Raw genomic sequence first — 14,725 nt, forward strand, 5'->3', positions numbered from 1 at the left:
ACAAAAGGGCCTGGTGGTCTCGTCGGCCACCATTTCTTGGATTAGGCAGACTGTCTTACAAGGCCTATGCTCTTAAGGGGCAAGCGCCCCCTTTCCGGTTACGGCACATTCGACCAGGGCAATTGGTGCTTCCTGACATTAAATGTCTGTCTCACAGGTATGTAAGGTGGCGACATGGTCATCAGTTCACACGGTTGATGTGAGTGCATCTTCAGATGCAAGTTTTTGCAGGCGGCTGTTTAAAGTTGCACCTCCTCCGTTGAGGTGCTCTGCTTGTTTGGGGTGAAGTTGTTTGTTTTTACTGATGCTGTTCCCACCCCTTGTTTTTTTGACACTGCTTGGGGCCGTCCCACTTCTCAAGACTTGAGAAGGCTGTGTCCGTCCATGGATGATAAGAGAAAATAGGATTTTTTTTTGTACTCGCTGTAAAATCCTTTTCTCGGTCGTTCATGGATGGACATAGCACCCACCCCTCCTTTTTAGGTTTGTACTGCTTGTTATGAACTGAGGCTGCAGGGAAGGAGGGTTTGTCCAGAGAGACAGCCCCCTGGGTGGGGCTGTTTAACTCAGATAATTAAATATGTTACTTTAACAAACATGTTTCTGCCTAGTCCTCTCCTGTAAACAGGAACATAACCCACTTGACTTGAGAAGGCTGTGTCTGTCCATGGATGACGGAGAAAAGGATTTTGCGGTGAGTACAAAAAAAAAATCCTGTTTTTCCCCCCTCAACCTTCAGCTTCCTCCGGCTTGTCGGGATGCCCTGTTCGGGGCAGTGCAGGATCTGCTGGCGTGCAGGGTGATCATACCCGTGCAGGAAAGGTTTCAGGGTTTTTATTTAAACCTGTTTGTAGTCCCAAAGAAGGAGGGGGTATGACCGATCCTGGATCTCAAGGCCCTAAACTGCTTTGTAAAAGTTCAAAGGTTCAGGATGGAATCTGTGCGCTCTGTGGTCGCGGCACTCCATCCGGAGGATTTTCTGGTGTCCTTGGACGTTCCCATATTTGTCGGACATCAGAGGTTTCTGCGTTTTGCGGTCGGGGACCACCACTACCAATTTGTGGCCCTCCCTTTTGCCTGGCATTGGCACCAAGGGTTTTCACCAAGTTGCTTGCCCCGAATCTGGTACTTGTTGAGACAGCGAGGAATCGCTATCGTGGGCTACCTTCTTCTCAGAGCTGCTTCAGAATTAGAGGAGGATGTGGCGATTGCCACTCTGGACTTTTTAAGACTTTGGTTGGGTTTTGAACCTCCAGAAGTCGGTGCCGACTCAGCGCCTGGAATACCTGGGCTTGGTTCTAAACTCCTTGGAGGTGAGTTTTTCTTCCTGTGGAAAAATTGCTAGCTCTTCAGGTGGCTGTGAAGCTGCTGCTATCCCGCAGATGGTTGTCCATGTGTTTTTGCATGCAAGTCCTGGGACTCATGGTAGCCTCCTTCGAGGCAATTCCGTATGCGCAATTCCACACTCGTGTCTTACAGAGGGAGATCCTGTCCAAATGGGAGAAATCTCTGTTGTCCCTGGATTGTCAGATCCGGGTGAGCCACCTCGTCAGGACTTCCCTGGTCTGGCCCTTCAGTCCGGGAAGTTGTTCCTTCCGATTCACTGGATGGTGATCACAACGAATGCCAGCCTGACTGGTTTGGGGGTGTCCAGTCGACGCAGGAAGAGTCCCGTCTACCGATCAATGTGCTGGAGCCTCAGGCGATCAGACTTTGCCTCTCCACATAGTCGCCAGGTCAGGATCCAGTCGGACAACGCTATGGTGGTGGCGGCATATGGCCCCCATCAAAAAAGGGGGACGGACAGGAAGCGTGGCTGCAGCCTTGGAGATTGCGCACATCCTGCTGTGGGCAGAACGGAGTGTGCTGGCGCTATACATTCCGGGCATAGAAAACTGGCAAGCGGACTATCTAATTAGCCAGATGCTGGACCAAGGAGAGTGGTTGCTACACCCAGATGTGTTTCAACTCATTTACCAAAGATGGGGCACTCCAGACGTGGATCTCCTGGCTCCTCTATCGGAAGGTGTTGAGGTTTGTGGTCAGGTCCAAGGTCCCCTGGGCAGACGTGACAGATGCGTTGGTGGCAGTATCGGCTCATTCTCATCATCCCATCAATCTCTGCCTGCCGATGCCCTCACAGGGTCCTTTTATTAGAAAGCCCCCAGGAAGTGATGTCACAGCATGTGACCACCTCCATAGAAAGTGAGTGCCACCCAGCAGATGACCATAATAAGGATATCCCTTCCAACAGAACTGCATCCCGGCAGCTACCGGCGCACGCTTCCTAGGAGTAGGACGTGTGGCCCACGGGATGTAGATAGGTAGGGCCCCACCCCCCCACCCCCCCCTTCATCGCTGCGACCGAGTGGCTCCCCGCTCCTCCCCTCCAGATACCAGCCTGCTACCCCCTTGTAATTGGGTCACCTACCACCATCTCCTGACTCAACAACTACCAGTTGGCAATCCCCCCCTCGAGGTCACCACCTTGGCTCTTTGCAGCCGGAGTGGTGGCCCTCTTGCAACACCCTAGCCCCACTCCCCCTTTCTCAAATACCATTTGTACTTGATCCATGGTTCGCCCGATCGCCTCTGAAGGGGTCAGGAAGGAATTTTTTTCCCTGTCGTAGCATATTGGCGTAGCACAACCAGGGTTTTTTTTTGCCTTCCTCTGGACCAAGTCAGGATCGAGGATTAAGTTAATCCTTGATACCCCCCTCTGGTGTTTGGCGACTATGGTTAATCTTCAATATTCTGCAGAAACCATTGGGGATTTGAGGCAATTTGCCGCAATACTACCAGCCATCACTAAAAATGCCCTAAGAACTGAGTGACTTTGGGCGAATCGATCGACTATCAAAAATCTCAGCCATTTACCCCAGCCTAAGCATATATCATGTGCTTTGATCAACACAAGATCGGCAGTAAAACACAGACTGGAAATCCATGATTTCATTCTACAATCCTCTTTAATACAGAGAGCTGGCTTACAGCCGACTGCAACACCATTCTAGGAGAACTGGTGCCAGAAAACTATCGTATCATAACTGAAAACAGAATAGGGCAAAGAGGAGGAGGACTGGCGGTGATCCATAAGACTCATCTTGCAATCACTAAACATGTCCTTCAAAACCCTCTTCCATTCATGGAAACCCTTACCCTGCAACTACAAACAAACTCCCAGGAGACTTTCCGGATTCTACTCTGCTATAGGCCACCTGGCCCAAAATCGCAGTTTCTCCCATCATTGATGGACTTTATCTCCACCTAATGTATACCCTTAACAGCAAACACCTTTTGCTGCTCGGGGACTTCAATCTCTGGGCCAACTCCCTGCAAGACACCGTTGCCGAAGCCTGCATTGATCACTTCGAAGGATTAGGGCTACAACAACTAGTATGTGGGCCCACACATGCTTCAGGTCACACACTCGATCTTATTTTCAGACAAGATCTGGAAATAAAAATCTTGGAAAATGAACCATTGCCATGGACAGATCACCATGCAATTAAATTCATTATTTCCGATTTCCCACCCTTAACTAAAACATCAAATCCAGTGACAACACACTGGACTAGATGTCAGAAGAAGCTCCACTCGGAACTCTTCAAAGCCACGTTAAGGAAAAAAATAAATACAATTCAGCCGCATCAAACGGCTGGAGAAACACTGGATACCATAAACACAGCCCTATTACAGTCAGCCAGCTTAATAGCGCCGAAACGTAAAACCCGCATCCGGAAAAATAACTCCAGCTGGTTCAACAACCAACTGGCAATACTGAAGCAAGAGCGCAGAAGGGTGGAAGCCGCCTGGAAAAGAAGCTCTTCAGATGAGAACCTCATCGTCTACAAAGCAACAACAAGAAAATACCACAAAGAAATCTTCAAAGCCAAGAAAAACTATTTTTCCGAAGCTATCAACAGCGCCCTTAAAGGATTTTTTTTTTTTTTTATAGCTAAATAGCTTCCTTTACCTTACTGCAGTACTGGTTTCATGTCCTCATTGTTCGTTTTTGCTTTGAAGTAGCTGTAATTCTGCTGTGATCTCCACACTTCCTGGTTGCCGGTTTCCTTATAACCATCATACTGGGAGATTTTCACGGTGGTCTAAGCTGTCATTACTGTGTGTCTAAAACTCCTCAGAACCAATCAGATTAATTTTAAAAACAAAACACTGCCCTGGATTTGTTTGTTTTTGTTCTGTGAGTCACCTGGAACTTCATGTATGTCCTTTAAAACTGAAAGTGAAACTAGAGGCACATTATATGATAGATTAAATTCAATTTTTAATCATTTTTAAAAGCAATCAGTTAACTTGTATGTCTCTATACCCAATAAACAGTAATTTCAGCAAAAAAAAAAAATTCTTTTAGTGACCCTTTAATCGCCCACGCGAACTCTTCAAGTTGGTCACTCAGACCATGAATCCAGGATGTCTTGAAGCCCCCAATTCGAATTTTGCAGTGAATTGTTGGATTACTTCATTAATAAAATTGAGGGGATCTGACAAAGCATTCAGCAAAATAATTCCCCCCTCAACCCTCCCTGTAATGATTTACACAATACCTGCAGTAATTCACCACAACCAGGTAAGTTCATGTTGGAACCTATCTCTATCCATGCCACTAAAAATATCATCGGTACTCTGCGTAACAGCACCGCACCGAATGATATCATCCCCACTAAACTGCTAAAGGAATGCGCCGACATCCTGGCACCTCCTATCACACAGCTTATCAACCAATCCTTTAGGGAAGGCATAGTGCCCTCCCAGTTGAAGGAGGGTATAATTTGACCCATCTTGAAGAAACCCAATCTGGACCCCAAGGACCCACTCCACTGTCGTCCAATAACAGGCCTAAATGTACTCTCAAAGGTAATGGAAAAAGTAGTGGTACAACAGCATCTAGATACCCACAACCTACTTGATCCATTTCAATCGGGATTCCGTTCTGGACACGGGACAGAAACCGCATTGCTCAAAATATGGGATGACGCTCTTCAGGCCGCAGACGAAGGAGAATCTTGTCTTCTGGTTCTGTTGGACCTAAGCGCTGCCTTCGACACAGTAGACCACAAGCTTTTATTGACTCGGCTAGCTGAAGTAGCCAGAGTCGCAGAAGGCGATTTTATCTTGGGTCTCTTCTTTTTTGGAAAACCGATCGCAAATAGTGAAGTTAGGACCTTTCACTTCTGAGAAACGCACATTATCGTGCAGAGTCCCTCAAGGATCCCCCCCTGTCGCCGGTGTTATTCAACATCTATCTTTGCCCTCTTTTTGAGATTATTAGCAGTCAAAAACTGCTCTACCACTCATATGCAGACGACACGCAACTATATTTCCGCATTTGCAATAAAAAGGATCATCACCTCAATCTAGAGACATGCCTCTCTTTGATAGAGGACTGGATGACAAAGAGTTATCTTAAACTCAACGGAGCGAAAACAGAACTTCTCCTGTTTCACGCCAAGCGTATGAATCAATCTGCAACAACTTGGACCCCCTGCCCGTTCTGGGCAAAATCAACACCCCTAGCGCCAAAGTCAAAAGTCTTGGGGTCATCTTCGACTCCTACATGACAATGGATGCACAAATAGGGTCAATAGTCAGCGGATCTCACCATCTGCTGCGCCTACTACGCAGACTTACTCCTTTTATTCCCAAGGAAGACATAGCGGTCGTGGTGGGAGCTATTGTAAACTCAAGATTGGACTATGCAAATGCCCTTTACCTCGGACTCCCCAAGTACCAAATCGCTCGTCTACAAGTCGTTCAAAATACGGCCGCTAGACTTGTGACTGGGAAAAAAACCTTGGGAATCAATCTCACCTTCACTGGTTACCAGTAAAAGACAGAATCACTTTTAAAGCACTCTGTCTAACGCATAGATGTATCTATGGGAATGCTCCCCATTATCAATGCGAAAAAATAAAAGCTCATAATTCCAATCGCGTTCTGCGATCCACCAATCAAAATCTCCTCCAGATACCGAAAGCCAACTACAAGTCCAAAGGAGATTCGCGGTCCAAGGGCCTAGACTATGGAACGCTTTACCAACCAACCAACATTCGGTTGGAGGAGAACCACTTGGCGTTCAGGAGAAAGATCAAGACTCATCTCTTTTGATACCAAAGGAGACAGGAACAACAAGCGCCCAGAGGCGATTAAGTTCGCATGTGCTGCGCTATATACGTTTTCATTCATTCAACAGGGTTATTTGAATATAGTACAATGATGGCTAAAGTCTTATGGGCGTGTCCGGGCAGGGAAAGTGTGTATGCTCTTGGCAAACAAAGCCCTATTGCTTTAAAACATGGACGCTCTCCCTGACTCTGAACACACTCATAAGCGCTCATATTACCGCTGATAGAAATCCTTATTTTGCGCTATTCCGTAGAATAACACATATTCAGATTATACTATTATTGCTTGTAGAGGAAATCTGCATGCGTGCGCTACGAACCCTACCATGCTGATCAGACACAGCAGAGACAAGAGCGCGCATCCTCCTATAACCACTAATGTTTTTGCGGAGCGAGCATATCCCCTCCTCAACGATCATCCGTGCTAATGCACAGAAGGCCCCTTGTTGGCGGACATATCCCCACGCCACAAACATCACACTCCAACCTCAAAACGTTTTCCACTACCAGATGGGATTCAACCAGTCTCAAACTGCCCCAGTCAGCTCTTTAGAGCGGGTTGCGGAAGTACTAACACTGGGTGACACTATATATTAAATACATCTTTATAACATTTCCACAACAGTTCCTCCTCTTGTCATATGCTCCCATGTGTTCCTTGATGCAGCTTGATCTTATAAATCAGTCCATAAGAAGGAAAAAACGGCTTGACATGTAGACTATGTTCTTCAGGAGCATGACTTATAAGGAGGACACATGGTGAGCTGTAGTAATCTCCGATCAGTCTGGGATCATCTGTGTCTTGTACGTGGGTCCGGCTTCAGGGCGTCTCATCAAGGAAGATGTGGTCACCTGCTCGGGCTCTGGTCACGTGTCCAATCGGGCAACAGGAGCACTCATCACGACATATATACATATACACACACACACATACACTTATTCCCACTTCGGCACTTCCTTTAACCATGGTCCGCTGTAAAATAAAAATTTAAATCCCCAAAGATTCTCAGACCCTTAAAAGCACTCCCAACCTTCACTTAGCTATAGCTCTGCCTTGCAGAGATCCAAACCCCATCCTTATGGGCCTGAACTCCGTCACCAGCATCCCCGATCCAGGCATAACAATCTTTACTTATAAATTCCCAGAAACCCCCCTTGGACTGTGGGAACTTCCTTGTAGCTTCAACAGTTACATGAAACATCCCATCCTCAATGGATGAGAATTGTTCAATCGTATCATAAGCTCAAGCGCCCCCACCTTGTACATGCAGGAAACCATGTCCAGACCTGGTGGGGATTGGTGAACAATTCCCTTCTAGCTGTCCCTGCCATTCTTGCCTCCGCTTGCACCATCAGATCCTCACAATCGGCCGCAATATAAGATGCTGGGACAGCTTCACCAGCACGCATGAACCTCTTGCATTGGGGGAATCCCATAAACACCAAACTAAAGTTGAAACACACTTGTGTGCTACCTAGTTGTCCCGATACCCAAATCGACAAGAGGCAGAGCTATAAAAACTATAACTAATTTTACCCTCTAAAAATGTATCATTCAATTCCATTGACAAGTGTCTGTTTGGAGTCTTTACTAGTTTGTCAAAACTCCTCATACCCATTATAACATCATAAATAGCATGTACCACTGTCATCGCTGGGGTACCAAAGCTCGGAGGAGACTCGGAACAGACCCAGCAATTGGTCCTGTTCGCTTTCTTAGTTAGTCAGAGAATACACTTTAAATAATAACTTGGGATGTATTTCATCGTTACCCTTACTAAAATATACTAAACAAACAAAAAAATATAAAAAAACGAAGATACTACTCATTTCTTTGGTGTGGTTGAGCCGCTTCTTGCAGTGGCTGGCGTCGTCTCATCCCTCAAGCTTCTTTACAAAAACCCAGTGATCTGTTTGGAAAGAAGGAAAACTGGTTACCGTGTTAGGGTCCAGGGGGGACTCCTGGACCCTGTGAAGTTCATGTTACAGTGACTGCACCCACCCCATCACCTGAGAATGTAAGTGACAGATAATGAGGAAAGTATAACCCTGGTTTTGGTTGACCTCCAAACAAACCTCATGACAATAACCCAGACATCTGGACTGTGGTCACTGCATAACATGTGTATGGCTTACCATCTGGGGTGTACTACTTGCAACCATTGAAAGGTTCTTAGCATCTGGGATGGGAACCTACTTCACCAGACTGCTGCTTGCCGATTCAAATTCTATTAAAGAAAGACAGACAATCTTAGCACAAACTTGGTTAGAATTAGAAAGGTTAGTGTTATGTTTGAAAAACTGTCATTCTTACATTTATTTATTCCCCCATTTTCTTCCTCATTACAAAAGGGGGGGGGTTTAGAACTGCGCCCTGACACCCAGACTTCGTGTGATATAAAGTCAATATAGTAGATTAGATAGGGGTTATGCAAAACAGTCTATATTAATCCAGCAGGTCATAATCCTGATGCATAAGATGATTAATTCCACCGTTATGGGCAGCACGCTTGTATAAGTAAAGCCCACCACCAGGATCATAGGCAGCTTACCAGATCAATGCATTAAATAGCAGTCGGCTGTGACCCAGCCACGGCCTTTAAGAGGGGGGGGGTGGGGGGGGTTCCCCTTCCTGAAGTTAGCACTCGCTCCCCAGAGCCTGCCACAAAACCGCAGGGTATTCAAAAGATAGTCCACACGTGATTCACGGCACACTTGTGAGAATAAAGGCCCACCACCGGTATTGTAAGCAGCTTACCAGATCAAAGATCTCAAATAGCAGTCGGCTGTGACCCAGCCGCGGCCTTTGGGGAGGTTCCACTCCCTGATAAGAGGTCACCACTTGCACCCTCGATTAATACCAAGAACGCCACCGCACATTCATAGATAGAAAAACGGCAAACATAGTATAATTCCGTAGGGAAAAGGTAATTTATTAAAAACAAAAGAACTTTACTCACATTGTATGAGAATCAAAAAGAGCGTTTAAAATTGCCGGCCGGCATGTACATAGAGCGGAGCCCTTCCTCCAGGCATGTCCTCCCAGACGCGTTTTGTCATTGGACATTGTCATCCCATTGACAACGTCCAATGCCGAAACGCATCTGGGAGGACGTGTGGTGACGTCATCACGACTGGAGGAAGGGCTCCGCTCTATGTACATGCCGGCCGGCAATTTTAAACGCTCTTTTTGATTCTCATACAATGTGAGTAAAGTTCTTTTGTTTTTAATAAATTACCTTTTCCCTACGGAATTATACTATGTTTGCCGTTTTCCTATCTATGAATGTGCGGTGGCGTTCTTGGTATTAATCGAGGGTGCAAGTGGTGACCTCTTATCAGGGAGTGGAACCTCCCCAAAGGCCGTGGCTGGGTCACAGCCGACTGCTGTTTGAGATCTTTGATCTGGTAAGCTGCTTACAATACCGGTGGTGGGCCTTTATTCTCACAAGTGTGCCGTGAATCACGTGTGGACTATCTTTTGAATACCCTGCGGTTTTGTGGCAGGCTCTGGGGAGCGAGTGCTAACTTCAGGAAGGGGAATTCCCCCCCCCCCCCCCCTAAAGGCCGCGGCTGGGTCACAGCCGACTGCTATTTAATGCATTGATCTGGTAAGCTGCCTATGATCCTGGTGGTGGGCTTTACTTATACAAGCGTGCTGCCCATCACTGTCGAATTAATCATCTTATGCATCAGGATTATGACCTTGCTGGATTAATATAGACTGTTTTGCATAACCCCTATGAGGGTTAATCTACTATATTGACTTTATATCACACAAAGTCTGGGTGTCAGGGCGCAGTTCTAAACCCCCCCCCTTTTGTTCTTGTTCTTTATATTTAGTGCTTCTGCACCAGAACTGCTGCCTCCCTATTTTCACTTCTTTGTTAAATGTTAATTCACTTATATTGATTATTTTGTTGATAAGCGCAATTTTTATTATTGTATTCTTCCTCATTACAGACTGAAGGAAGAAATGTGCGGTGCAGGAAAAAAGAAACTATGAAATAGCCTATGATATTTTTACCTCCTTAGACTTGTGTATTTATCCATGTGTACAAACACTTTCAGAAACTCCTTGGACCTGAAAAATACTTATAAGCAAAAATGACTACTCTATCCTTCATATTTAACTATTTCACTACCGCACATAGTCATATGACATCCACACAGGGGATCTCCCATCCCGGGTGGACGTCATATGACGTCCTGGGCTTTGTGCAGTGATATCTGAATAATGCCTGCAGCTGCAGGCATCATTGAGACATTCTTTCGTGCCGCGATTCTGTGCACGATAAGAATGATCATAGCGGCAGTTCCGCCACTTGATCGTTCTTATAGGCGGCGGGAGGGGACATCCCCCTCCCTCCGCCATCCAGTGACAACGGGGGCCCGGAGAAAGGATCGTCAGGCGCAGGTGAGGAAGCATAGAGATGGATGATCACCAGTCATCTCTATAACCGTCGGAGGCCCGGGCGCGATGTGATGACGTCACGCCCGGGTACCCGGAAGTAAACAAAGCCGCGATTGCGGCTAGTAAGCATGAGATCCATGAAATTTGTTTCACGATCTCATGCTTTCCAGCCTGGAGGAGAGATGTGGGGTCTTATTGACCCCGCATCTCTCCATAAAGAGGACCTGTCACACACCTTTCCTATTACAAGGGATGTTTACATTCCTTGTAATAGGAATAAAAGTGATAAAAAAAAAAAAAGTATAAATAAATAAAAAATTAAAAACGCCCCTGTCCTCCGGTAGCTCGCATTCAGAAGCGAACGCACGCGCAAGTCCCGCCCACATATGTAAACGCCGGTCAAACCACATGTGAGGTATCGCCGCGTGCGTTAGAGTGCCAGCAACAATTCTAGCACTATATTTCCTCTGTAAATCTAAACTGGTAACTTGTAAAAAAATTCTAAGCATCGCCTACAGAGATTTTTAAGTACCCAAGTTTGGCGCCATTCCATGAGTGTGCGCAATTTTAAAGCGTGACATGTTGGGTATCTATTTACTCTGCGTAACATATTCTTTCATATTTTCCCAAAAAATTGGGCTAACTTTACTGTTTTGTTATTTCTTAATTCATGAACCAATTTTTTTTCCAAAAAAATTATTGCGCAAATACCCTGCGAGATAAAACGTTGCAATGACCGTCATTTTATTCCCTAGGGTGTCTGCAAAAAAAACATATAATGTTTGGGGGTTCTGAGTGATTTTCTAGCAAAAGAATGATGATTTGTACATGTAGGAGAGAAGTGCCAGAATAGGTCCGGTATTGAGGTGGGTATAAAAGCCTGGTATTGAAGGGGTTAACCTGCAAAAATGGCAAACAAAAATGACATTCCTATACATTGTTTAAATTGTCAATGACATTCTTTCAAAACCGATTCAAAAACAAAACCCTCTGTAACCCTTACTTTTTTCGTTCCTACAAAAATACAACAGCCGCGACGTGTCGGAGGATCGCAGCGGTAAGTTCGAACATATTCACGTTACTACATACAAACATTCAGATACAAATGTGGGGGAGATACTTCATAGTTTCCAAAACCAAAAATGAAAAAACAAAACAGCGAGAATTCTACCTTCACTCTTTCAGCAATAGAAGAAAATACAATCGTAAAAACATGAGAGCAGCTCAAGAACCTTGCATGGACCAGCCATACAAAGTTCAAACAAACAGCATGAGAATTTTAACCATAGTTCCTCCTCTGAGGATCACAAAAACGTGTACTACACCTCCATCAACGCATCATCATTACAGATTTCTGAAGCCGCAGCTGAACTACATCCAAGGAATTTTTATTCTGAGGTCTCGTACCCCCAGAAAAAGTACCTTACTGTACCCTCTGACCATATATGTCAATCTTTAAGGGGTCTCATGTCCGGAGCCCCAAACCCAGACATCATGTGTGGTGCAGCTGTCTGACTGGTGCCCTGCATGGACACCACATTACCCATGATGATTCGAATCGCTTTTTTGGCAAACTCGGATCGGTTATGGTTTGCGCCTTTATTACCATAATCGACCCCTGCATCCCGATTATTTTACACGGCTTGAGCAGGGCTGTTAGCGTACTACTCCTCACGTTACGCCATAACGTGTTTGTCAGACAACCTACAAAGCACCATGAAATCCTCCACTATTAAAAACAATATTATGGCTTCTTTCTACCTGCATCTAGATCAGTGTTTCTCAACTCCAGTCCTCAAGGCGCCCCAACAGGTCATGTTTTCAGGATTTCCTTTAGATGAAATGGCTGTGGTGATTACTAAGGCAGTGAAACTGATCAAATCACCTGTGCAAAATAATGGAAAGCCTGAAAACATGACCTGTTGGTGAGCCTTGAGGACTGGAGTTGAAAAACACTGATCTAGATGTTGCAACAATAATGGTGATGCCCCCCTGTTTGCCCTCACAAAGTAGAGTTTTCACTTAAAAACTAAATTCAATACAAAAATCTCCACTCTTATACTGCAATGTCAGCTAACCCACAATAGCTTATATTCTCATAAATGAAAACGGAGAAAACCCCGACACCAGCTGCCTGGAGTTTGCATGTATGTTCTCTCTGTGCCTGCATCGGTTTCCTCCTTCCTAACATTAATCAAAACAGTTTCTCAGTATGTCATCCTGGTGTCTCACCACTCTGGGACGACCCACAGGCCAAACTAACTGCGCCTCTCAAGATGGCCGACAAGCCAGGCCACAACAAAATGGTGGATGAAATCTGGACCACCACAAGATGGCCGACAAGCCGCATGAACAACAATAAAAGGCAGGCCACAGCAAAATGGCGCCATTTAACGCATGCAATTGTTCCCGCCAAAACCAGCACAAACCTCCCTAGAATCTTTCTCCACAAAGCCACACACCTGAGCACTTATAAACATGGGACATCAAATGAACATTTAAAAACATTCTAAGAACAATCTTCACACACTTTAGGCACTTTCGGACCTTTGGCCAACTAAACAGCACATTCAAAAAATGTTATTTATATGAACCACAACTTAAAACATACACTCCTGTCCCTACCCAAGTTCATATACATACTATGGCATCAGCTTCCATAACAAGCCATTGAGAAAAAAGGATTTTCTGTGCAAACCTATGCAGGAGCTACATGATTGCTTGATTAAGGCCTTCAGGTAGCTAGTTACCTCCAGGCTAAATTGGTGACCTCCTCTTCTAGAGGCTGTCTTAATTGGTCTCTAGGGTTGGGCTCATTAAAACTTTAGTTACTGATTAGCCCCACCTGTGTATGAGTTGGCTAGCGTTTTGCTCAGACTCAGGGAACGGAGGTAAGGTAGGACAACAGCTACTATAGTAAGGTGTCAAACCATTTTAGGATTTGTTCCTTCGCTGGTGGTGAAGGGTTAGTATCTACAGCCCAGGTTATGCCTATGAAATAAATTGCCCCTGTTGGTTGTTTCATAAATGTATATTGTGGCACAGCAAAAATACACATTGAGATTTGTGACATCTCTGCTCATAAGGGGTATATTTTTGTACATCAGAAATGCACTGCACTGAAGTTGTTTGGTGTTCTTTATAGGTACTGCTTTATTTGTCTACAGATCATAAAAATACAACAGTGAAGGTGGTCTGTACTTTCTGGTTTTGTGCCGCATGGCAGAAATGCACATCATTGAGTCTTGTGACATCTCTGCTCATTGTTATATTGCTGCACATCAGACATACACAAGATTGAGGTTTGTCTGGGTTTTTGTGTCCTGTATCACTGCCTTATTGGTTGCTTATCAGAAAGGCAGCAGTGAAGATTGATTGTTGGGCTATATAGCAGAAATACAAATTGAACCTGGGCCAGGGGTAGTACTTATACTGCCTTTGGTAATCGGTGCAGCACCGCAAGGTGGCGTGCCGACAGTGCTATTAACGGCAATGGCATGCGATTTGACATGTTGAGTCGCATGTCAAATCACTTCAATATGGATGTGCTATCTCTATTTAGAATTGTTATATTGTTGCACATCAGACATATACAAAATTGAAGGTTGTCTGCCCTTTGTCTTACATATACTGCCTTATTGGCTACATATCAGAAAGGACACAGCAGTGAAGGTTGCTTGTCCTATATCTGATTTGTTTTTGCTGCTCAGCAGAGAGACACATTGAGGATGGTGGCATCTCTGCTTTTTATTTGTATATTGCTACATATCAGACATACACAAAGATTGAAGATTGTCTGTGTCCTGTATGTCCTCTATTTACTGCCTTATTGGCTGCATATCAGAAAAGCCAGTGGCGTCACTAGGGTTGGTGTCACCCGGTGCGGGAAAACATGGTGTCACCCCCCCTCCACCAAGTATATTCCCCCCTCAGTACAGACCCACCTCCCTCAGTCCAGACCTCCCCTCTACACTAAGTATAGATCCCCTCTCTTAGTACAGACCACCCTCTCCACTAAGTATAGACCCCTGTCCCTGAGTCCAGACCCCTTACCTCCTTACAGACCACCCTCTCTCAGTACAGACCCCCCCTCTCCACTAAGTACAGACCCCCTCTCGCAATACAGACCACCCTTTCCACTAAGTTCAGACCCCCTCTCTCAGTA

This window comes from Rana temporaria, chromosome 9, assembly GCF_905171775.1.
Source record: "Rana temporaria chromosome 9, aRanTem1.1, whole genome shotgun sequence".
Classification (NCBI taxonomy): Eukaryota; Metazoa; Chordata; class Amphibia; order Anura; family Ranidae; genus Rana; species Rana temporaria.